The 26,130-nt window shown below is 45.5% G+C and overlaps 1 long non-coding RNA gene across 1 annotated transcript; it reads left to right on the plus strand.

The window, feature by feature from the left end:
- Positions 1–25,241, plus strand: LOC309626779. Its single transcript, XR_014243400.1, has 2 exons — positions 1–22,504; positions 23,819–25,241. It is a non-coding gene; the product is annotated as an uncharacterized lncRNA (long non-coding RNA).
- The last annotated feature ends 889 nt before the right edge of the window (positions 25,242–26,130 follow it).

Consider the following 26,130-nt stretch of genomic DNA (forward strand, 5'->3'; position numbering starts at 1 on the left):
TTTGGCAGTAGAAGAGGAGAGAACTGGAAAAGGTGGGGTAGGGGAGGAAGACCCTTCTGCGGACCAGGATTGCACAGGTTTAATCATTCATCTCATAATCTCTGCAATGCTCAGAGAGAGAAATCGTCCCTAACCAGATTATTTATTGGCCCTGGACAGACCATACTTTAGTAGCAACAGTTTTACAACACCTCCCTTTCAACTCAAGCTCCCTGGTGGGAGTAATTTTGCAATTACCGCTGGCTGTAAATTAACCAGTCTCTAATATGATGCTAGAATCTTGGCGGTCACCTCATCCAGCCCTCCACTCCATGCAGCAGCAGGAATAGCTCAGACTGGCAAAGGAGCTTGTAGACCCAAAAATCTACAGAAAGCTGTGAGCATTTTCAAAACGGGCCAATCGTATCCAACTTTTGTGTATTTAATCTGTTCCTTGGCATTACCCATTTTTTCAGCCTTTGAATCAGAAGGGGCTGTCTTAGGAGGAACAATGTTAAAAACCAAGGGGAAAGGCCAGTTCACTTAGGGCCACAGGTGAAGGGGCCAAGTGGGAACAAAATCCAGCCCCTGCTTCCTTGCCTAGTTCTGTGTCCATCCAGACGGGACACCTTTTTCTAAATGGCACAAAGGAACGTAGGCTAGTGGGGGCTTGCTTATACATTTACGTCGGGAGAAGGGCTGGGGTCCTTCTGAGTGGGTTGAGAGTGGGTGCAGAGCAGCTGTCTCCTCAAGAGAACCCATTTTTTCCTGACGGGGCCCTCTAGCACTCGCGGGCCTAGTCCCCAGCAGCCAGGCTCTCTGGCTTTCAGTCCAGGGTTGAGGAGAGGCTGGGATTGCTGGGGCTGAGTGCTCCACAGGCCATGGTGGTCTTGGGTAGACAGGTTGGCTTCCAGAGGAGCACTGGATAAAATAGGGGAAGGGGCCAAGATGATCTGCCGAGTTGTGGGAACAAGCCTTAGGTGTTCAATGTCTGGTGCAAATAGCGTCAACTGCGAAATCTGTGCAAATTGTTTCAAACACAAAATTAACAAGTCTGAGCTAACCCTCACCCCTGTCCTTGAATGAGCTAAGTGAGAGCAGCCTACAAGAGGTTAAATCATGTGGAAAACCTTATTTTATTTATTTTTTTTAGGAAAAGAAAAGTGATATTTATTTTATTATTTTTTTATAGATCTTTATTGGAGTATAATTGCTTCACAATATTGTGTTAGTTTCTGTTGTACACCAGAGTGAATCAGCCATATGCATACATATGTCCCCATATCCCCTCCCTCTTGCACCTCCCTCCCATCATCCCTATCCCACCCCCTACGAAACCCTTATTTTAAAATGGAGCTACATTTAGTCAAGAACCACTTAATGTAGCGTATGTCTTCAAATCATTGCCATTTTCCAGAGAAAATGTGCTTTAATTCCTTGATGCCAAAGAATGTCAGCTGCATTGTGTAATGAAAGTAGAATAATTGAGCTACTTGTTCATTACAAAGCTCTCCAGCTGAATACCCCAAATTCTTCAGTGACTGAGTGGGCTTGCAGTGAATTAACAACGTTCCTTCAAAAAAATTTTTTTTTGAGGTAGGACACAATATTTACAATAGAATTTTTTGTGAAGTGCTACTAAATTCTTTTTACTCCAAGAAGGATCAACGCATTATTCTTTGTTGATAATGCCAGGGTGATTCAGAAGGACAAGCAAAACGTTAACCAAGCGTTACACAGAAGTCCAGACAAGCTTTATTCTGGCCACTTTTCTCTCAGTTTCCGCCAGAGAAACTTGACGTTCGTTTTCCTAATTTACTGCCCCTTTCTCACAGAGTTCCTGCCAATTGCCTTGCCTCCAGGTAACTGAAACACCAATTTTCCCCCATGAGCTGGAGAACCCCATAAAGGCAGAGACCATGTTGTATTTAACATCCCCGCCCTCAAAAACTTGCAGTAGAGTACTTCACGCCTAGGAGGCTCTCAGGAAGGCACTGATGTTGGGTATAGAAAGCTAAGTTTAGGTGAGAGACTGGAATAAAAACGGATAAACGAAGTCCAAACTCAGAAAGACTGATGTCACCGGGTATGACTGACACAGTCTCCACATCTTCGCATTTCCTGGAAAGATTAAATGAAGTGCCAGCTGAGTCAGGGCTGTCTTGTCCCATTCTGGCTGGCTTTGGGAAAGCTGGCCGCACATTCAGTCACAAAGCTCCGGCAGCAGTGGGGTTTGGGGAGTGGAGAGAAGAGTGAGAAAAGAGAGAAGGGACACAGTGAAACATGGCCAGACCAACGAAGGCAGGCAGCAGACAGAAGCATGCTTCCAGGAGTATGGGAGCATTTTAAAGATCACAGATAGGTTGAGTTTGAAGACAAGAGAGAAAAGACTCCGATTTCAGGAAGTTGCTCCTTGATTTGATTTTTCTGTTGATTCCAGAGAGGTGAGGCTAGAAGCTAGATAGCAGGAAGGTAAGAGGGGCTTGGTGGGAGGGGGGGACGACGAGACGAAGACCTAAAAGCTGGCGGGGGGGTGCTTATGTCAGACTGGGGCTGGGAAGGGGAGTGGACACTGGAGTTTTATTTTAACAGCAACCCTCTAGGCAGTGGTTATGGCAGAAGTGGCCTTGAGAGAAAGAATCTGAGGAGCAGAGGAAAAGTACATTCTTCCTCTGAAATTGGAAGGAAATAGAAAGGAATGGCTATAGATTTGATTTGCTTCCATGCATCTCCCTCTCCCAGGTCAAGATAGTATACGGGGTAACGGAATGGAAACTGTCACAGTCACTTCTTTGTAGCGTTGGCTGGTCGCTAAAAAGAACAAATGAGCAGTGGTGTGGATCCACTGACCATCAAAGAACACTGTCACCTCTGAACTGGTGATCTCTAGAGCCAATCCATGGACCAGTGTCCTTCCGTGCGAAACATCTCCCTGAAATATGGACAATGAGGTCCTTTTCTTCATAGAGCTAAATTCAATGTAAAGGACTGTCCTTTATGCTAGATTATATCCTTTTTCCCTTTTTTTGGTATTAAAATGTTCTTTGCTGAACATGAAACAATGATAGTAGATCAGAGTTTGGGTTTTTCCATTAATATCTTTACTTAGCAAAAGAAAAAAATGCTGTTTCTTGTGCGTCCCCCTCTACCACCACCATCGTTTATTTTTTTCATAATCCTGTTTGTAAAATAAATTCATGGGAACCATTGTTCTCAAACTAATGTTTCTATAGCTCTAAAATACAGTACAATTATTTTATATAAAGTATTTCAGAGCACCCAAGGAAAGACATTTTGGGTTTGGTCTCCCGGGCGGATTAACCCCCTTATGCCTGTGCTGCAGTCGAATTGTGAATTGTTTCCTGTTTCACCTTGAAGATGAGTGGGACGTCAAGTCTTTTCGACTCAACTATTTCCAAAAGGACCACGTGATGACTCTTGTGTACACCTCCCTCCAGACACACCAGTGAACAGGTACGTGGTGGGAAAGAAGCTCATGCAGCCCTGAGATCCCAGCCCTTTAGACCTGGAAGGAACTTTAGAGTTCATCTTGTCACCTAATCTGGATTATTCTATGAGGCCCTTTTTAAGGGAACAGATTTGCCCAAGCCTGTACAACCAACTAGCGGCAGAGGCAAGATGAGACGCCGAGTCTCCAAACCCCCAACCAGCCCTCACCCATCTCCACCTATTCCTAGCTCAGAATTATGGCAACCCCCTCTATTCCCAACAGGTGAGCCTCAAGGCCTACAGCGGGAGCCTTGGCCCAGCATGCTAGGCCTACTGGGTGGTACGTGGAGTAGAGTGCCATTTTCTCCTTTGTAATAATGGCTATTTGCCTCAAATGTGTAATGCCTTCCTGATTGTATGACTCGGAGCTGGTGCTGTAGCCTCAGTCCCCTCCCAGGGGTCTTTTCTTCCAATGACCCAGGGGTCAGTTCTTGGTCCACCTCTGCTTCCACAATTTCAACAAGGCTTTCCTGCAAACGCCTCCACTGCCCTGCTCCCTCCCCCACTTCCCTGTTCAGTGCCCACCCCCAAGAGTAGAATTATGTCTCTCGTGAACCAGACCTCATGGGAATTCCAGTTCTACCGATTGGCACAAAAATTCTCATAGTAGCCTGTGAGGCTGAAAGATCAGGAATTACAAACAAGAACACCTCTAGGGCTGGCAGAGACCTAGCAAAGTCACCTGATACTGTGACTGTAAGGGACATTGTGGACAGTGGCACCATGGGGCCATTAGAATAGGGGAGGATTTGGGCCACTCTGAGAAATGGGGGGAGGACCCAGGAAAGCTTCACAGAGAAGTCATTTGAGCTGGACCTGGAAGAATGAGTTAGAGGCAGAGAGAGGACTTTCCAAATCCAGCTCCCTGCCCCTTGTCATAGAACCAACCTTCCCCAGAGAGCAAAGCAGCAGCTACAGAGGAGAATCTCATTAAGAGCCAGAGAGGAGCTGCCAGCTGGGGTGCAGGTACTGTTTGGGGTAGTGTAGAACCAAATGGTCCTTCCTTACTGATTTGGGTTATGCCCCACCTGATAAAATAAGGTCATCTGTCCACTGACTATAAACTGCGATTTAATGCCCAAATGCCATTAAAGTTACTCTGTATTTTTGCCTTCTTTAATTATCTTTTTTAGAGTTTGTAGAATAATTTGAAATTTTTTTGAGCCCATGCCATGAAAAATAAAGTGTAATAAATTAATGTTTTGACTATTACACTGGCAAGTTTAACAAGTTATATTGACATCTCACTATGATTTATGCCCTTGGGTAATGATACAACCACTTCATGGCGCATGTTATGATAAGGTGTTCAGTTGGAGATGTGTCATGAGCATGTGTTTTCATGTGTATCATGGAAATTAACATAAAGGAATCCAGAAACAGATTCTATCTTTGTGGAAAGAGCATTCACATGGGAATCAGGAAGACTTAGCTTCTTTCCCCAGCTCAGCTCCTGGCACTAAGTGTCTCATCTCTAACTACCATCCACTTCACTTTCTCATCTGTAGAAGGGAAGCAGTTGCCTAGGGAGGGCAAAAATGTAATAGATGGTTTCTAAGGACTCTTCCAGCTCTGTCATTTCTATGATGAAATTCAAGGAATTCCTTTATTGAACAGTGGTCCAGAACATTCCTTCCATGCCTGTCAATCTTGTGTAACGTTTGCTTCTGAAACCCTGAATCCTTGGCTTTCTCAGGAGCTCTTAGCATTAGTAGTTTGCCGACTCAAAAATTCCTCAACTGCTAATGCTTATTGTCCCACTTTAGCTGTTGCTGAGAAAGAGCCAGCAGGGCTGGGGGAAGTGAGAAAAAGGAGCTGGATCTGGAGCAAAGAATCACCCCTGGGATAATGGATCACTGCTTTTCTTCGAATTAGAAAATGAGGCCTGAGCTGACTGCAAATATGAGGTTGCTCATATGGCTAGCAGGAAGCTAGGAAGTGAGGTGCCCGAGGCCAGGCCCCCATCTGCCAGCTCCAGGCAGGTTTCTGGGAACCAACAAAGGCATTTTCTGGCTCCTTCAGTCCTCTGCCTCAGAAGGCTCCATTCAGAAGCGAGGAACCTTCTGCCAAAACAGAGGACATTTCCTCCTAAGCCCCCCTGTACTCCTTGCCATTGTGGGCGGCATCTTCTGTCTCGTGGCACCTGGGCTTCTTGCCATCACCAGGGCTTCCTTTTGATCCCTGGTTTACATGGCTTTCTGTTGAGCAAATAAACACGCACTCGTCCCCGCCCCCAACAAGACAAAGGCGATTCATTCACAGGAGCTGCTGCCCAGCTGATAGGTGTTCTGGCCTCCTTGCAATGCAGCCAGGCATGCTGCTGACCCCAAAGGTGAAAGGCTTTATCAGCCATTCTCATCCCCCGGCTAGCCAGTTGCTACCCAAGATCATACAATAATTTTGATATTTGCCTTTCCTCCCCTACTCCTGCCTCCACAGCTCTTAGTGGCTCTTAGGACAGAGCTGTTTCCAAAGTGGCCTTTGATCAGGTCAGCTGGAGCCTGGAAAGGATGGGCCATGTGGTCAGGGTTGCCTTGCCGCAGCTGCTCAAATCCTACATCTGCAGACCTGGCTGTGCCTTTGGAAAGACAAGGCCATGAGGAACCCTTTCGGGGTACTTCCCCACATGGAGAGGGAGAGGGAACGAGAAGCCCCTTTGTAGGAATGTAATGGCTGAGGAAACAAGTCCACCTTTCTGGCTTATCCTGACTTTGGGGCTCAGCAATCTTCCTTTCACTTTTATCTTATGGCCTAGCGGGGGAGACAAGACCTTCACTAACATGCTCTCCAGCTTTTAGAGTTTAAGGGAGAGCCCAACCAAATGGTCGCTGAGTCTAGAGGAGGGAACATTGACTTCCAGCTGGACACTCATGCAAGGTTCTAGAGGTGGTGACATTTGAGCTGGGCCAGGAGGAGAGGTAGGATTTAACTCGGCAGAAATGGAGATGGGAGGGCTCTCATTTATGCAGCTGCCTCTGTGTGAAAGCGGGAGAATGCAGAGCCAGTCTGAGCAACAGGGAGAGTGGAGAGGCAGCCGATGAGGTAGGACAGACCACACCACCACAAATAAACACGCCCCTCCAGTTTGTCAGTCAGCCCACCTGGGAGTCCTGAGCCACCAGGAGTCCTGAGCCCAGTTTGAGTAACACTCTTCAGACTCTCTTCTTCATAGAAATTCATGAAGAGGATTTGGAGGGAGAAGTGACCCCTAAGAAGTCCTTAAAGGGCAGCTCCATGATCTCAACTCAACTTACTCCTTCTCTAGGCTTCTTTGGAATCATTCCAACAAATGTTTGGACTCGTCCAACATTTTTCTACGTAAGTTACTGAGTGCTCTATGTTTTACCCCAAGCCACAACTGACAAGAAGGGCTACAAACAGCCTATTAACTTGTCGTTTAGAGCTAAGAGTCTTTAGAAATCATTTTGGTGCTTTTCAAAGTCATCTCCAGGGTGCAATAGAAAGAGGTTTGAGTCACTTGTGACAGCATTGAGTAAAACTGACCCCTTGCTCCCCTGCCAATAGTCAAAGCAGAGAGTTTCGGGAATAAGACCCTAAAGAGACTGCTCCCACCATGCCTGCCAGGCCTGCAGCTCTAGAACCTCCTGTGCCAGAGGCCTGCAGAGTCTGAGCAGGCGCACCTCCAGCTCCTCCTCTAGCCCTAGCCCTACACTGGGAACCAGCTCCTGCTGCTTTTCCCTCCTACGAGGAATAGCATTTCCCCTGAATTATATCCATCTTCTGTGCCTTTTTAGTGTATCAAATGATCAGGGCTCCCTGTTAGTGTAACTGGTTTTTTATTTGTTTAAAAAATATAATAAGAAGGACATTCCCTTCAGGAAAATCACCACCCCTAGAAACAGAAAACAATAGTAGGGGACAGACTGAATTGGACACCAATATGATTGAAGGCCAGCAAAGTGTGATGAGAGCAACAGCAGGAAGGAGAAAGAGGCGAAGAGAAGTGAACAGAAAGCTAAGAAAGGAAACCACCTCCCTAAGGAAGATAACGGAGTCAGACCAGGGGCAGGTGGGGATGGCTGTCAGAAGAGAAATCAGATCCAAAGAGACCTGCCACATTAAGGGTTGAAGAGGTACTTTGCTTGGGCTTAAAACGGGCATAGGAAAGCTGGACTTTGGAGGCAAACTACAAGGCAGACAGAGGCTGGAAAGACTCAGGACTGAGTTTGGAGGCTGAAAGAATACCAATGTGGGGAAATTCCCAAAGGCAATTTCTCACACTGGACTTGGCCATGTTGCCCCTTGTCATTTGCGTCCTCCCCTCTGATACCCTGAGGTTATTTGCACTATTCTATAGTTCCCACCCTAGAAGGGCAGCCACTGAGCATGCACCTGAGGGGGCACAAAGCATCCTTTCCAAATTAGGTCAGTTTAGCCTTTCTGGTCCTGAGTTGACCAGAGGCAGGATTCACCTAATTCTGGGTGCAGGGGCTACACCTCCAAGGCCAAGTCTCCTCCCACTGAGCTAGGTGTATAAAAGGTCGAGCAGAGAATGAATGTCCCCTTGCCACTCCTGAGGCTTCTCAGGATCAGGGCCACAGGCCTGCATGCTGACCCTACTCTTGCTAACCCACCGTGCCTTCCTTTTCTTTTCTGGCCATCCAAGACATGATTCTGCTCTCTCAGGCCTGAGTCTTCTGCTCTTTATCCTTTGATTGTCTAGACCTGATTTATCTGCCAGTTTCTTTTCCATAAAGTATCCTTGGGTTGCTTTGTCTTTCCAAGGCTAGGGTTACTGCTGGCTAAATTCAGCCCACTGAGAATGACTAGAATCCTGGAGAAATACTGGTTATGGCTGGGCTTAAAAACAAAAGTCCAAAGGGTGCGGTGCCACCAAAGATTAAGCAAAAATTGATCTTGAAAGTTGTATAAACATTTTTAAAAGAGTAAAATTTGGGTAACAATTTCCCTGCCAAAGAAAAATTTTTACGAGATCCCTTCTGTAATCTCCACAAAATGGTAGAGCTACAATTCTTAAACGGCAACAAAGGGGAAAAGGAAAACTGGATTAAATATTTAAAGTATAGACTTCTTAAATACATTTCCCCTTTTGTATTTTATTATCATCCTGTTGCCCCTTCTTGACTTTTTTTTGTTCACATCAAGCAACTCATTGCCATCTTCTCCCCACCTTGGGTCAGTTCCAGTCCTCTTCTCACTTCTGCCTACACTTTTCAAAACATGTGCCCATACTGTTTCTGCTGGCAGACATGAGCTAAACATGGACCTGACACTCTTGCAAATTCAAATGAACAGTCCTGAGCATCTTCACTCTTTGGGGTCCCATCTCCCATTCTACTGTGAAGCATCATTGCTCACCTGAGGGCGTTCACTGATGGAGAGACCTTGTCTAGGCCCAAAGGTATGTCACTGGCTCCCCTTCCAAATCACAGACACATAGGATAACGGTGCTGAGGGTCAGCCTAACCACCCTCAGAGAGCACTTGTCATTCCAACCCTGAGTTCTCAACTTTTAACCATTACTCCCTATAAACAACAACCTATTTTCCTCTGGGCAGTATTGGGCAAAATGTTAAAGGAGGCACAGTGTCATCCTTGGTGTCCTCTTTCTAGAGAATATGCCCAGAGTCTCCTGGCCTCTTTCTCACCTTTCTCCAGCTATCCCCCCCTACAGATCACAGTCTTGGACTGAAGGTGTCCGTCACCATAACTAGCACCACCTCCAATCTCTGCCTGTGGAAAGTTCCCTCTCAGCCTCCTAGGTCCAGCTCAAATGCGACCTCCTCTGGCAGCCCTTCCTTGATGTCCAGCCTGCATCTTTCTTCTGAAGCCCCATGATCCTTGGAATGGGCTTTGCTATGGTACTTGGTATTTTCTACCACTAGACAGTAAGCTCCTCGAGGGCAGGATCCATGTCTGATTCATCTCTGGGTCCCCTGCAGGCTGAGCTCAGTGAACCCTTTCTGAGGCAGCAGAAATGGCTAAGGGAGGAGTGAGGCTCTAACCATGGCACAATGTGCTATGCCAGTAGGTTAGGAGGAACTCGGGCCTGGAGTCTACTTCTTCCTAAGGCTGGTCCTTACCCCTCCCCTCCCCTTCTCACTCCCAACCGTTCCTAAAGGACCTCTCTGTTTCACTGTCTTCAGCCAACTGTCACTGTGGGACAGAAGCCTCTGGGAAGGCTTCAGCTGTTAACAGCTTAGAATGTTGCTGTTCCCAGAAGTCTCTGCACTGAAGGGAGGGCTGGGAGAGGGGAAGTGGGAGGAGGGTTGAAGGAGGTAAGGGTGTGAACCTTCACTTCCCAATGACTCCCCCCTTAGTATTCTGAGTGGCTTTCCTTCTCTTTATGTCTATGCCTTTTAGAAAGATATATGTCCTGGCTCTTAGCAGCCCTTAAATTAATAGTAATCATTCTTAGTATTGTCATTACCAATAAGTCAAGAATAGCAACAACACAGACATGTAAAACACAGAGCCCACCCCAAATACCTGAGCACTTGGAGGTGCCAAGTAGGAGATACAGATGGATTTTGGTAGGCAGAGTTTCTGGAAAGAAGTTTCTGAAAGGAAGGAGTTTTGAAGTATCTGCCTCCCTGGTGGTGGAAACAGGCTGAGCAAAGACAAGGAGGTGAAAACAGCAGGTTGTGTGTGCACAGGGAATGGCCAATGACTGAAGAGAGGGCCCTTCTAAGAGACTGACAAGTGGAGCTTGTTAAAGGGCAGGAGGCAGTGGGAGGGGAGAGAGGGGCCAAGCTGAAGGGACACGTCATGACAAATTCAACTTGGAGTTGCAGTTGCATGTGCTGCTGGGTCAGTAAGAAGAAATGTCCCCTAGGAACCTGAAGTTCCCAGGCTGAGAGTGGAGAAGCAGGACCTAGGGTCACAGGTGTGAATGGATCTTGCAAAGCAGCAAGTGTGAGGGAAAGGGCAGGGATCAGGATGCAGCAGGGTCTCCAAATGGAAAGTGTTGCAGGCTGACAATATAGTAATAGGAGCAGAGCTTCCAGCCCTTCCAAGTTCATCAATTACAGCAGAGAAGTCCAGAAATATAAGGCCGGTGGGGGGGGGAAGTACAGGATGGAGGAGGAGAAGGTTGTTAGAAACCTGCAGTGTGCTCTACAGGCAACTTTGTTTAAAATAAATATTGACATTTTATTTAGTTAGTGATTTCAAAGATTAACATCTTCATTGCTTTTCTGGATTGGGAGATACATTGAGGGCTCAATAAATGTTGAGTTGAACTTCCCACTTGGCCCTCTCCCTGGTGCTAGGTTTGCATAAGTGTATCCCTTGTCTTGGGGGTGTTGTGGAAACCTTTGCTTTCTCCCCGTTCTTCTCCCTTTAGCTGCCAGCCAGGCAGTAAATCTTGCCAAATAAAGTCAACTTTACATGACTTACGCTTCTCCTCCACCCACTATCACTAAGCCAATGATTGCTGCAAAATCTTGAAGGGAGACAGCAGTCCTTTGCAGGAGTAAAACTCTCTCCCTATTTTTTTCCATCCCAAGTCATGTTAAAATGGTTTTCAGTGGATAGTGAGATGATGAGGGATGTTTATTTTCTTTAAATTTTATGCATTTCCCAAATATTACTTTGATAGTTAATTTTTTTGTTTTGAAAGAAGAAAAGTAGATTGGATAGGATGGAGTTATCACTCTTAGAAAGTCTTCCAAGAGAATCTCCATAAGCCATGGAATTCCCAGTGACATGACAATACCTCTGTTTCCTTCAAGAGAAAATTCTTAGCATAATATTCAAGGTTTTAAATTTATTTTTAAAAAGATGCATGAGCATAAACTCTACAAGGTAAACTTTAGGGTTGCACTTCAAAATAGATAGTTTACTACCGCCCCCCACCTTGGCTGCTTCTCTTCCTTTCAATGTAGGACATCACCCATGAGTATCAACTCTTCAATGCATTATAGGAAAATGTGATTTTGGAAGATTCCTAAGAATAGAATTGTGAGGGCATAACCTATGTCATATGGCTAGCAGGGAAACTCAGCTAGCAGGGAAAACAGTCATATGGCTAGGACTGTCTCAAAAACAAATTCAGCCAATACAACCTTAACATGTGAACACAGGTGCTGCTCACTGGCCTCCACCGCTGCCTTGACACCCCCATGCTCTGGGCCAGCTGACGACTCCCTCTGTGTCCCCACATACTCTCTGCTGGCCTGCTGCTGGACCTTCCATTCATTGATCCAACCTTTACTGAGCACCTGGTACATGTCTTTGGCCCTGAGGTGACGGAATGGACATGACAGATCCCTGCCATGAAGAGACACACGGCCAAGAGGAGAGGCAGTTGTGCCAAGGTCACAGTATGACAAATGACTGCGGTCACAGAGGTCCATCCAGGATGTTAGCACAGCTCCCAATTCTGCTTGGGTGAAGGTGATGGGGAAGAAAAAAGGGAAGGCGGTCACAAAGAAGGGGACACTTGCATTGATTCACCAGGCCCACTGCGGAAGCGGCTATGAGAGAGGAGCTGGGAGGTGATGAACCAGAGAGGAAAGCCAAGGCGGACCACATCAAGAGAAAGGCTCGGGAATGACAGTTATCTGGATCTTATTCTGCCAAAATGTGAAATGGAAGACTGAGCCACATTGACCTAGGACAGGAGGGAAGGAGATGTGGTAGGCGGAATTCTAAGGTGGCCCCCAAGATTCCAGCCCCCTGGTTCACATGGCTGTGTAAGCCCCCACCCCTTGAGAATGAGCAGGACTTACGAATATGATGTAATTTCACTCTCGTGATTGTTACCTTATATAGCAAAAGGGATTTGTAAATGAAATCAATGACCCTAATCAGGTGACTTCGAGATAATTTAAAGGGAGATTACTCTGGGTGGTCCTGAACTAACCAGGTGAACCCTTTAAAAGAATTCAGGCCTTCAGAGAAGTCAGAATGATTTCAAGCAGCAGAGATGCTCTTCTGTTGACCTTGAAGAAGCAATGTGCCGTGTTGTGGAGAGGGCCACATGACAGGGAATGGCAGGTGGCCTCTAGGAGCTGGAACTGACTTCTACCAACAAGCAGTGAGCTTGGAAGAGAGCCCTAAGCCTCAGATGAGACTGCAGCCCCAGCCAACACCTTGATTTCAGTCTGAGCAGTGGACCCAGCTAACCCATACTTGGACTCCAGGCCCACGTGAGATACATTTATATTGTTTTAAGCCACTAAGTTTGTGGTAATTTGTTACATAGCAATAGAAAACTAGTACAGTCAGTAAAGGAGGGAGTAAATGTTGAGGACAGAGGATGTAAGATCTGGAGTCCTTTGAGAAGCTCGGAAGCAAGAGAGCATCCTGGCCAGCTGGAGTCATTCAGTGAGAGGTGCTGAAATATAAAACCAAGCAAAGAAGACTTGCCCTCCTCCTAAGGATCCCCACGGTAGGGATTAAATCCATGTCTTTCCTTCTCAAGAGGAATGCTCAGGGGAGTGGTGCTGGCTACAGGTCTGTGAGTTCTCCCACCCAACAGGAGACTGGCATAGAGAAGAGAATCCGCAGATGAAATTTACAGTCTGGGGAGGTGTCAACAGTGGGTTTCCGTCAAAGGCAAATCCTTCACTTTTGTCCCTTGAAACATGGCAAGTTTCTTCCCTGAAATTTAGTCGTTTCCTAGAACTTTCTTTCATGTTGTTACTTGCTACCGAAGGCACAAAAACAAGCTCCACCATTTTGTGGTGCATTTTCAATTCTTTTAGAATATTGAAAAAAAAAAAAAAAAGCACAGCCATTTTATTTTTTCCCCCAGAAGAGCCAGTATTTGTTTTTTCTTTCTTCTTTTTAAAAAAAATTTTGCAAGGGTCACTCCAGTTTCTTTTGAACTGGTGAATCATTTCAGTATTTGAATCATTTTAAAGGGTTCAGATGGACTATTTCTTTAATATTGGAAATAATTAGAGGTTATATAATATGCACAGGAAGGACAAATAGCTTTAAAAAGAAAACCCTCCATCTCTTTTTCTTCTACCATCTCAAGGGCCCTAAGTCTCCACTAAAAACAATAAAACATTTAGAATGATAAAGTTATCTTTAAATGAAATTTCAAAGCTCTAGTAGATTATGCAATAGAATATTAAGTGCCTATTTTGTGAGAAAAGTATGGCACAGTGCTGCTGTCACATCCCCACATGGAAACAAATTACAGACATAACAATACAGGATAATTATATGTGGCACGAGGAGTCCAGACAAAGGTGCAATTGCAGAGGAGGGGGAAGTTGCCTAGAGACCAGGTGACTAGCCTTGAGCCCATATTTGAAGGAAGGGTAATCTCCCATCAGTGATGAGGACTGAGAAGGGGGGTGGGGTGCTGGCATGGGGCAGGAAAAAGTTGGGAAGGTTGGAGGAATCTAGGCATATTTGTGTAGCGATAAGTGAACCAGTTGTGTTGAAGGTGGAATTCACAGCAGGAAGTAGAGATGTTTGGAAAAGTAGGCAGCTGTGGAAGGTTTTGATTATTGAGTCTAGATCTTTCCTGTATGCAGTGGAAAGCCACTAAAGTTGTTTGGATCCATCAAAAGCAAATGTTTTATGAAAATCCATGGTTGGTTGTGTTTGTCTGGATTGGTGGCAGGGAGACTGTTGGGAGTTTACGGTGAAAGTGACAAGGACCCAGCCAAGGCAGTGGCAAGGAGAGGAGAAGATGGCATTCAAAATATAATACACAAAAAAATCAAAAGGACATGGTAGCTCTCTAGGGAATCTGTTGACGTCACAAGCCTTCAAAGGTTTTGGCTGGGACCCTGTATTTTGGTGCGGTCCAGTGCTCTCAGGCAATCTTCCTTTCTCTTTCCAGAGAAATATAATCATATGTGGTCTTACTCTGACATTTTTACAGAATTAGCTCATGACTAATTGAGAACTACAGGGATTAAAAATTAGTCACATCTGGAACAGAGCATTGTAATGGTGTAAAAGGCTGCTTGCTCTGGGGCAAGTGTGAGCCAACTTTTAAAGACGCTTTTTGGGTGCAAATTGATGCTAAGAGATGCTGCTTGGGCCCCAAGTTTCCATAGGCTTCCACATATCTTCTTACTTGGCTCCCTGCTAAGCTGTCAGTTTCTGGGTTGCCTCAGTTTCCTCCTCGAGAAATGTGTGTGATTCATCCTAATGCTAGTCTCATTTCCACCACTGCCATTTTGATATTGTTCTTGTCTCTACTCTTCAGCAGTCATGAAACTGAACGCAGTCACCCAGTGCCTCGTACCTGGATTCTAGTGAAATGAAGGATGGAGACACAAAGGGTAAGAGCTAATTAACTACTGAGCACCAACAGTGTACTAGGTCCTCTGCTAGAAACTAATGAATGTAAAGTGCTTAGCACAGTGCCTGCTACAGTTGCAGCTCAATCAATGTTCATTTCTTTTCTCCTTGTTATTAAATTATAAAGAGGGCATGAGATGGTGAGAGAAAAGGAGCCAGAAGGGAGATGGGCAAGGAGAAGCCCTGTCTGGTCTGCAATGCAACATGCAGGTAGCCCTGACCCTCCTGGAGCAGGAGGAGAAGCTGCTCCTCACTGACCAGTTAGGAAGGAGAGAAGCCTTCCACCTCAAAGCTCTTAGCTCCCCTCTGAGCCAGGGCCAGCATTGAGGCAGGGGGGAACTAGGAGGGATAACCCTGCTCCTCTGCTGCTTCTGAGTAATGGGGGACAGTCTTCTATCCCCAGATCACCCTCCTGGTCAGAGGAAAGTGTCTTGGAAAATGATCCCTCCCTTAACTTAGCTTTTCTTCCTTTGTATCATGGTCAGTTTCTGATTATTTTATTTTTTTGGAGAGGGGGATTAACACTTACTTGAATTATGATCAAAGGAGATCTAGTTCTGGAGAACCTGGGACCTGGCTTCCTAGTGGACTTCTTCCTCTCTTGTGAGCCTCCAGATCCCATTGTCAGGGGCAGGGTCTCTTTTCCCCAAAGTCCTCCTCAAAATGACACACTTGTCACACAGCAGACTGCTATGGCTCTAGTGGTATGAGAAGGGAACATAGTTAGACCCTAAAGTCTTAGATGCTGACGCAGTGGAGAAAACAGAACCCATACTCAGGAGACCTGGGTTCTAGTCTATGTTTTGCTCTTAAGACCTTGAGAAAATCATGTCACCCTTTGAGTTGCAGTCTCCTTATGTACCATAGGAACCACAACGCTTATCACAAAGTCTTGCTGGATTGTGGTGGGAATGGCAAGACAATTGACACACAGAGCACCCTTGCCGACTTATGGCACCTACTTGTGCTAGTTAAATGGCTGACCCCTGTTCTTCCTCCCATTTTTATCTCCTTTCCCAGATTCAACACTCTGGCCTTACTTTGATGTAGAAAGAGAAGGTAAATGCTTTCAAATAGAGAAGGCCGCAGAGGTGGAGTGAGGGAGATAGTTTATCTCCCTTATGAAGGATTATCTCCTTGGCAGGTGGCCTCAGCTTCTCCCACTCTTATTTTTTTAAATATCAGATTCCATTCTTTTTCCATTTCAAGTGTCACTCTGGACACTCTCCAGTGTCTTCACTTCCCTTTTGAGTTCTGGAACCCCAAACCAGGTTGTGTTCTCTAAGACTATATATAGTAGGTAGGCAAGAAGACTGCTACACAGAGTAATCTTGGCATTTTGTAGAGTTCACAAAACTAAAAGTAGTACTTTATATACTGTTTGATAGAAGTGCTTTGTGGTTTGTTGCCCTCAGAGGAGAGAGGCAATATAGATGTTTTCTAGAAAGACAAAGCCCCAGAACTGGGCTGGGAAATGCTCTCTGACAATGCGTTGTGGTTTGGGGGCTCACAAGAGACCTCGAGAAAGATCTCAAGCTTGGGTCCTAAATTTCTAGTCCAAATTCCTGTTATTCTACTGGACTGTGAGCTCATTGAGGGCAGGGACCATATTTTAGCCATTTTTGTATCCCCAGGATATAGCACATAGGGGCATACAATACATCTTTGCTGAGTGAACATCTATATCAAGTGTCTACCCAAATAAGGCAGAAAACTTGGAGCCATAGACTCCTGGGAGCTGGCACCACCAGACCAGGGTATATAGGATCCCCAAACACAGGTTCTATCAGTGGGCTGCTGCCAGTAATACTTTGGGGAGCACCAACCAAAAGAGAAGGATTCCAAGTGTGTTGCTAGACTTCTGGTTCCAACCAAATGGAGGAGGCATGCTGCACTCTGTCTCTCCCACTGATTACAACTAAACACTCTGAACAACAACAACAACAACAAAGACAAGTAACTGAGGACTTTGAACAGTAAATAAAGCAGGGGGATTGGGGAAAAAAATCAAAATATGATGAATGACCAATATGGTAGCAGCAAGTTTCCTGGGCTTTTTCTCCTGGATTTGACCTGTCCGTGACTACTGTACAGAGTTATGAAACTGCATGGCAGACATGTACAGCAACAACTCCAAGAAACAGCCCATTTTTCTGGCCAAATGACCTGGAAGATTGGACCCTACAAGCCAGAGAGTGTGGACAAAACCCTGTTCTTTTTTCTCATATTTTTTATCTTTTAGTTCAGCTTTAAGGCCATAGGTAGCCCCCAGACTGCACTGCCACCATGCTAGCAGCTCAGGTACCTAAAATCCCTGAGAGAAAACCTATAACTCTGGATAGAGGAACTCAGAAAAATTCACATAACCTTGTTATGTAAAGAGTATGAGGGTAGTTCTTATTTTTTTTTTTGTCTTGTCACTTTGTACTGATTTTAAGAGGACCCAGAGTCTCATTACATACCATACAAAATGTCCAGGTTACAATCTAAAATTATCCAATGTGATAAGAAGCAGAAAAATCTGACCAGTTATCAAGGCAAAGATATGATAATGTTGGAATTACTAGGAGAATAATGTCCATCCTGGAAGCCTCAGAGAAGGAGAAGGGGGATGAGGGTGGGTTATGCTTAAACCTAAATCTAACCCTAACACCACAGCCTATAACCCTAACCCCTAACCTATAACCCTAAACCTAACAACCCTAACCTTGGACTCTAGACCCTCGATCCTGACACCTAAACTCTAATCTCTGACCCTGACCCTTTAACCATCACCCTCTATCCTGACTCTCCAACCCTGACCATAATCCTAACCCTAACCCTGACCCCTAAGTCCTGACACTGACTCTGACCACAGACCTAAACCCTAGCAAAGTGGATACCGAGGGATGTCTCTATAATCTCTCAAATAAACCAAGGGAATAAATCTTTATCACCTTACATTTAGTAATAGTTTCTTAGATCTGACATGAAAGTACAAGCAATGAAAGAAAAAAATAGATACATAGGATTTCCTCAAAGTTAAAAACTTGATCATCAAAAATGCTATCCAGAAAGTGAAAAGACAGCCCACAGAATGGAAGGAAATGTTTGCACATTTTATATCTAATAAAAGTCTATTTTTAGAATATATCAAGAAACTTACCAGGGACTTCCCAGTTCCTATGTAGACTTTTTCTATTAAAAAAATTATAACATTATTTATCAAAACCTAATGCTATGAAACAAGAGACCATTATCCTGCCAAGAGTTTTGCACCTTTTGTAATGGTGCAAATGACTGAAATGGAGATGCTCACAGAACCAAAATGGAGGTTGGCTTTCCCCAGCAGCTTCCTACAGAAACCTTCAAGCACCGTGGGAAGCCTGGAATTTATTGCAAAGGAAAGGAAGCTCTATAGAAAACTTTCACTCCCAGTAAACTCATTTCAAATGTCATCATATTTTTCAGATGCTAAGGAATGGAATGAAATGCCCTCATTGCCTTGGATTCCTAGTGTAATGTCGTCTGTCAGAATACATTAATCCCCTATGTCTGTAAACACGATAATAACTACCACTTGTGTAGCATCTTACAGTTAACAGAGTAGTTCTCATTTCATGCATTTTCTCATTTCATCCTCCCAACCACTATCTTCCCAGGTAGATGAGAGCAATCACCTCCTGTTTTCTCAGAGAAAATAGTCTGAGAGAGGCTGAGAATTTTACCCCAGACCATCCAGCACTAAGCTGGAGAGAGCGCCAACTGTTCTGGCATCCAATTCTGTCCTCTTTTCCCACCACCAAGAACCAGAGGCCCTGGGCAATGCCAGAGCCAAGCTGTGAGCTACAGCTACTGGGCACAGGGCCAGTTACCCCACTTTAGAAGGGTAGGATGTAGTAGATTAGATCCTCTCAGTTCATTCCTCCCGAGAAGAACACAGTGTTGAGAGTCAGCTCCAAGATGCTCTGTCCCTTTCACATTCCCTCATTTGCCCTCCAGCCAGGCTGCTTGGCTGGAGAGGCTCTCTGGTATTAGACACAGAAAAGTTCTCCATCCCCACACCCTGTGTATGAAGCCTCTTTTGAAAAAGTCTTCTCTTCCGTCCCTCTAGTGCCTGTGAACGTGCTTGGCTTTAAGTCAAGTAGGCTTGGGGACTGGTGGTTGTTTCTTCAGGTTTTGCCATTGAGGAGCTTTGAAGGGCTTTGCTGCATGGCCCTCACATCTGCTTCCACTTGGCTCTCCTCTCCACCAAGGAATTCTGTCCCCTCACATTCCTGCACATTCATTCAGCCTCCATGCTGCATTGATGTGCCCAGAGGTCTTCTTTCCCTCCCTGCATGAGCCATTTTCAGCTCATTTATTCACACATTGCCTCCATTTTCAAGAAAAATAGAAAGTAGTCTCTTTGAGTGTGATAACTCTGAGTCAGTGCATAGTGTCATCATTTCAAAACAAAAAGAAGTCAAAATGTGGGTGGGTTCATTCCCTGGCAAGGGAATAGGCCTTCTCTTCTTTGTTTTACCCTTAATGACTCATTCAACCTGAATCAAAGCTGAGTAGTCTTGGCCTTGGAACAGGAGGCTGGGGGTAGGAGGAGCAGAGGGTAGGCATCCTGTAAGCTGGGGCCGTGGGCCCAAACCCCAGGAACCATGTCCATGAGGCATGAAGAGGGCAGAAGGGACTGAGAAAACAGAGTGGTAGGGTGGTGCCATGCAGAGCCCTCGCTCATCTCTGGTCGTGGTTCTTCCCTCTATAAAAACTTCTAAAGGCTCACATGAGTGGGTTGGGAAAGGACAGGGCACATGACTCCACTGTAACTATTTCCCTGAATCACTGTGCTTTCCTACCGGGGCATTGGAGTCTTGATTCAGGAAAGGAGGTTTGACCCTCACCTGTTTAGGCACCTGGAGAGGTGGAGAGAGGAGGCTTTGGTGACAGACTTAGGTCTGGATCCCACCTCTGCCACTTCCTGGCTGTGTGACCTTGGAATAAGTACTTAACCCCTCTGAGTCTCAGTTTTCTCACTTGTAAAAAGAGATTAGTAGTACTTATCTTGTTAAGTCCTTGTGAGGATAAAATGTAACATTTTCGAAGTGCCTAGCACAATGCTGCTGAAATTATCTCCTAGACTTCCCTGGCTCACATACAGGATGTGTAGGGCAGTGGACAAGTTGGCTTGTTGGCCTTGGATAGCCATTTAATCTCCCTCAGTTTCTTCTTCGGTAAGATGGGATAACATGTGCTTCGCAAAAGGATTGTGAGCATTAGCAATGAAGGCATGAAGAGTCCAGCACAGCTCCAGGGCACTGTGGCTCCTTAAGTGGTGCTGCTGGTCAATTGGAGGTGATAATTATTTACCTTATAGGTCGCTGTCAGGGGCCAATGCCCCGAGAAAGGGCTCCCTGGGAAGATTGCAGCAGTCCTTAGATCAGAGGCAATGTCAGAGACTGGAGGCTGGACCAAGACAGAAGATGCCAGCAGGTTTTGAGCCAGAGAACGTGAGATCAGGGGGCCATCAGCTGGAGCCAGTACCCAGAGGTGTGGGGCAGGGTGGTCAGACAGGGCATGATGCCTGGCAGGACACTTGCCCCCTAGGGCCAGAGAGGCTGCTCCACAGGCCCGGTTACGCAGCTGTGTCTTCCACAGTCTTGGGCTCAAGAAGTCTTTCTGCTGGGTCCACAGGCCTCACTCACAATGCAGGCTGCCAGGCAGGGTTCTGCAGGGGTCAAGAAATTGTAAAGCAGCACCCTGGTATAGCAGCTCTAAACATGGGGACCTGGGTCACTGCAAAAGACCCACAAGCATAAAAGCATTCCTTTGGGGGAAGGAGGACCTTTTGTCTTTTTCCTGGTGGAAGCTGAGATCTGTGGGGTTTTGGTCATGCTGGGCTGTCTAGTGGTCCACAGACCCCTTGAGGTTCCAACACAAATGGCCTTGGGATACACGAAGAACTCTGTGCCACTCTGAAAGAGCAATGAGATTCATCTCCCCAGTCCCTCCTTTCAGCAAAAGTTTTAGTTGCACCCCCTGGAGAACCAGCTCTTTGTGGCTTTCCCAAGAAGACGACAACCAAACCATCTGCTAAAAAGTCACACACCGTTGTGCCTCAGTACTTCTACTTGCATCATTGTTCAGCCTGTGATGTCCTCTCCATTCACCAAAATCCTACCCATACACAAGGCCCAGCTCCAATCTCAACTCTTCCAGGAAGCCCTCGTATATCTTTCCAGCCCACAGCAATTATCCCTTCCTTAAAACACACGGATCATGGCGCCATTTTCTTTCTGGATAGCTCTTATTCCATGGCTTTGTTTCTTAACATCTGTCTGTGTTATTTTAACATTTTTCCTTATGAATGTTAGTCTCCTCTGTCTTTCTAGTTCCTTGCTTCCAGCTAGTCACCAAAGACTGTCGGTTGTACCTCTCAGCGATATCTCAAATCCATCAACTTCTGTCTACCTCTCAGGGCCTTTTTCTGGTTCAGGCCACCAGCACTGCAACAGCCTCCTAAGTGGTCTCCCCACATCCAGACCTGCCCCTCCAATCTATTCTCTACCCTGAGGCTAGAGGACTCTTTCTAAAATACAAATATGCCTCAAGCATTTTATCCCACTAGCCTCAAGATAAGATATAAACTCTCCAACAGGCCTTTCAAAGTCCTGCCCACCTTTCCAGTCACATTTCTCAACATTCCCCACGCCTCTCTTCCACCATGGTCACCAAGGCCTGTCCCACTCTGGTCATGATAAAGCCCTCTCAGCTCCTCACACACACACACACTCCTTTGGACATTCTATCTGGAGTACTCTTCCTTTCCACCCTCCGTGCCCCTCACACAGCACTCCCTTGGCCTACACATCCTCAGTCTTCAGGTCTCCACTTCAATGTTATCTCACCCACTAAGCCTTGACCCTACCCCCAACACCCTAGTCCAGGTGACATACCTGGAGTACCTTGTCCCCTCCCATCAGGGCACTTTTAATTCCATATTGTAGTTGCCTGTTTACTGGTCTCTGTCCTCCACTGGACTATAAGCGATTTCAGAGCAGGAAGCATGTCTGCTTCTACAGTTCACTGTTGTATCCCCAGTGCTGCACCTAGTGTCTACATTTAGTAGATGCTCAATAAATAATGTTTTAATGAATGAATGAAAAGAAGAATGAATCTGTACATCCACATCTTCAAGGGCAGCAACCATTTCTTACGCTTCTTTTCAGGACCTCGTTCAGGACCCTGTGCATTCTAGGTACAAAGGAAAGGAGGTAATTATTTGCTGTGAGCAAAAAAGCCTCATTATTTAAATAGCACGCTCCTCTATTTCTTGATGTTTCCCTCTCTCCAGATGGAAGGCTTTTTGAACTGCACACCAGCAGGGATGCAGCTGACAACATGGTGACCTAGATCTGCCTACAGGGGAGCTGGACAAGCAGCGTCCCCAGCCAGGGTTGGGAGACCCACAGAATTCAAGGCCTCCAGAACCTGAATGGGCCACTCATCACAGAGGAGCAGAAAAACCCTTGATAGAGTCCAGAAACTCAAGCATTAGTCCCAGCTCCTTCATTAGTCACGGGACAATGGGCAAATTACTTAGCCTCTCTGGAGTTCAGTTTCCTCATTCGTAAAACGTGGTAAGGGAGAAGGGCCAAAATGTATCTTCACTTATAGCTCTGAATTGTCATTCGATGAAAAAACATGTCACCACATTCCCACCAGAGGTGAAGAAGAATTGGGCTGTTTCCAACCTAAAGATCAGGACACCAGTACCATTTCGAACAAGGTAAGTATTTTGTAATCATAATCTCATCCATTGTATGAGGCTTTAAACTTGGTAGTGCATTTGCATAATTTTTATTCTTTTAATAACTGTGGCAGAGGTAACCATATGGGTATGTCAGTATCTCTTCTCTCCCTTTTCCCTATCAATTTTATTAGAAATAGCAATATGCTCAGTTAAAAAGTATATTCCCCAGCCTCCCTTATGGCTAGAATGGCCATGTGACTAAGTTCTAGCCAATAAGATGATATGAGCAGAAGTCACATGTAGCATCCAGGAAGTCTCCCTAAAGGGAGAGAAGACAACTTTTGTGCTCTTTCTTCTCTCCTTTATGCTGGCTGAATGAGAATGAGAATGAGATGTCTGGAACTTGGCAGCCATAGTGTACCATGAGATGATGTGCTAAGAATGGTGGAACAGGAAGACAGAAGGAGCATTTGTCCCTGATACCTGGAGCCACCATCCCAGCCCTGGGCTACTTCTGTTGGACCTCTTTTCCATGAGAGAGAAATAATTACTATCTTGTTTAAGCTACTATTTTCATTTTCCTGTCACATGTAAACAAACCTAATGCTAATCGATAAAATAATCATCTATTTTATGCAAGACCCTGTGCTAAATGCTGTAGGGAATGCAAAGGTGTTTAGACACAGAAGATTTGGGCAAGTAGGTTCTGTCTGGGTATGAAGGAAAGGCTAAGAAAGGTTTAGCTTCGCAGGTCCATGTGGGTATGAAGAGGATTTACAGGAGCTGAGATCAGGGAATATAATGAAAGGAGTCTGAATGCCAGGCTAAAGAGGTTGGATTTGATCCTATGACAGACAAATAGAGCAGATGACCTTTCCCCCAATTTTCAAATGAAGAAATCCATGCCTAGGTTACAGGACTTGTCCAAGGTCACCCAGCCAGGGAGTGACAGAATCAGTCTCAATTCTCTTGACACTTAGTCCAGAGTCATCCCACAGTTCTGTTCTACCTTTGAAAGGATCTGGGGCAGAAAGAGTAAGAAAGGATATTTTATACTTTGACATAGCCAGGTAACTGGACTGTGCACCCCTCCAATCACCCCCAAACCTCCAAGAGGAAGCTTTGGGAATTGCCAGAAGTCTAGGATCCAGACCTACCTTTAAGTCAGAGGACCCTTTCTGGGGTCCCTGCTTAGCCACCCCCATGAGGCTGCTGTGGCCAGGGTACTCCTTTACTGTGTAGTAAGTCTCCAAGTGTCAGGCACAGTGCTGCGTGCTCTACATACATTATCTAACTTACTGCCCTCAACGGCCTAACAAGAAAGTTATAATGCCCATCCCTATTTTACAGATGAAGATGAAGAAACAGAGGCTCAAAGAAATGAAGCCACCTACCCAGTGTTGCTCAGTTGATGGCAAAGTTGAGGTAAAAAGCCATGTTTGTTCAACTCCATATACCTGTTCTGAGCCCCACATTCTAACATCTTCCCAATCCCTGCCGAAGCATGGAATAGTCTCCTGTTCCTGCTCAGACTCCAAGGACTTACCTCGTTTGATGGGTTGACCAGTGCCAAGGATCTCCTGCCAGATTCCAGTTGTGCTCACTCCACCTGCCGTCAGGAGCCAGACTCCCATCCAGTAGTCACACCACCCATGCTCTGCACATGGCCCCATGTGGGTGAGGGATCTTCTGGGGAGAGAGTGGGCCCACAGATACCCAGACCTCTGTGACCTCAGGCCTCCCAGAGCTCTTAGTCTTGGCTGGTCATGGGGCAGGGATATAAGAGTCCTCCCATTCTAGGTTCTAGAGTTCACAGATTCCAGTGAGCTGTTTCATGGGATCAGGAACACTCCGTTCTTTGTGTCCTTCCTGTGACTGTCATGGTTAGAATGCATTTGTTCTGATTTGCACTGGCATCCATTCAGTAAACAACTGGTCATTGGAACTGAATCTCCTATCATTGCCAGCATTTGGAAAGTTGAGTTTCACTGTGCAGGTCATCCAGTGTGTATCTTTCCAGTAACGTGTTATGTCCAGTGTTCCAAAATGAATCACATATTCCTCTAAGCTGACCATCCTGGCTCTCTTCTGGAAATTCCACAGGAAACATCCTGAGAAGTAGCCTACAGAGCTGAAGGCAATGGATGGATCTTGGTCCCTCTGCATTCACTGCCCAAGTACGAGGGGCCAAGCACTTTGCCAGACTTTGCCCTGGGCCATCACCAGTCCACCCCATTCTTGTCTTGCACAACTTCCCTTTCCTTTGGCCAAACAGTCGCTGTTGCTTTCCAGGCTCAGCCTAGGATTCTCACCCCTACACCCTCTCCCCTAATCATGCTAAAGATGGAATATGTTCACCTTATTTTATTATAACTTGATATATCAGGTTTAGCCTAAGTCTAGCAGATTTTAGTAGTTATGAGTAGAATATTCATCCATTTCCTTATAAACATTATAATCAACATTCCTATTCTCTGATGCACCACTTAAAATATCTGAAATCAGACATGAAAGAGTAATTTAAATTTGTTCATAACAAAGTTTTCTCTTTTTTATTTTTAAAAATTTTTATTTTATATTGCAGTATAGTTGATTAACAACGTTGTGTTAGTTTCAGGTGTATAGCAAAGTGATTCAGTTATACATGTACGTGTATTTATTCTTTTCCCATTTAGGTTATTACAGAGCATTGAGCAGAGGTCCCTGTGCTATACAGTAGGTCCTTGTTGGTTATCTATTTTAAATATAGCAGTGTGTACATGTCAATCCCAAACTCCCAATCTGTCCCTCCCCCCTACCATTCCCTCCTGGTAACCATAAGTTCATTCTCTAAGTTCAGTGAGTCTGTTTCTGTTTTGTAAGTAAGTTCATTTGTATCTTTTTTTTTTAAAACTTATTTATTTTATTTATGTATTTTTGGATGCGTTGGGTCTTCGTTGCTGTGCGTGGGCTTTCTCTAGTTGCAGCGAGCGGGGGCCACCCCTCGTTGCGGTGCGCGGGCTTCTCATTGCGGTGGCTTCTCCTGTTGCGGAGCACGGGCTCTAGGCGCACGGGCCTCAGCAGCTGCAGCACGCAGGCTCTAGAGCGCAGGCTCAGCAGTTGTGGCACTCAGGCCCAATTGCTCCACGGCATGTGGGATCCTCCCAGACCAGGGCTCGAACCCGTGTCCCCTGCATTGGCAGGCGGATTCTTAACCACTGCGCCACCAGGGAAGCCCTCATTTTTAATTAGATTCCACATATGAGTGATATCATATGATATTTGTCTTTCTCTGTCTGACTTAACTTCACTTAGTATGATAACTTCCAGGTCCATCCATGTTGCTGCAAATGGCATTATTTCATTCTTTTTAGTGGCTGAGTAATATTCCATTGTATGTATGTACCACATCTTCTTTATCCATTCATCTGTCGATGGACATTTAGGTTGCTTCCATGTCTTGGCTATTGTAAACAGCACTGCAATGAACATTGGGGTGCATGTATCCTTTTGAACCATGATTTTCTCCAGATATATGCCCAGGAGTGGGATTGCTGGATCATATGGTAGCTCTATTTTTAGTTTCTTAAAAAAACATCCATAGTGTTTTCCATAGTGGCTGCACCAACTTACATTCCCACCAACAGTGTAGGAGGGGGTCACTTTTCTCCACACCCTCTCCA

This window comes from Balaenoptera borealis (genome assembly GCF_965194805.1).
Source record: "Balaenoptera borealis genome assembly, chromosome: 3".
Lineage (NCBI taxonomy): Eukaryota > Metazoa > Chordata > Mammalia > Artiodactyla > Balaenopteridae > Balaenoptera > Balaenoptera borealis.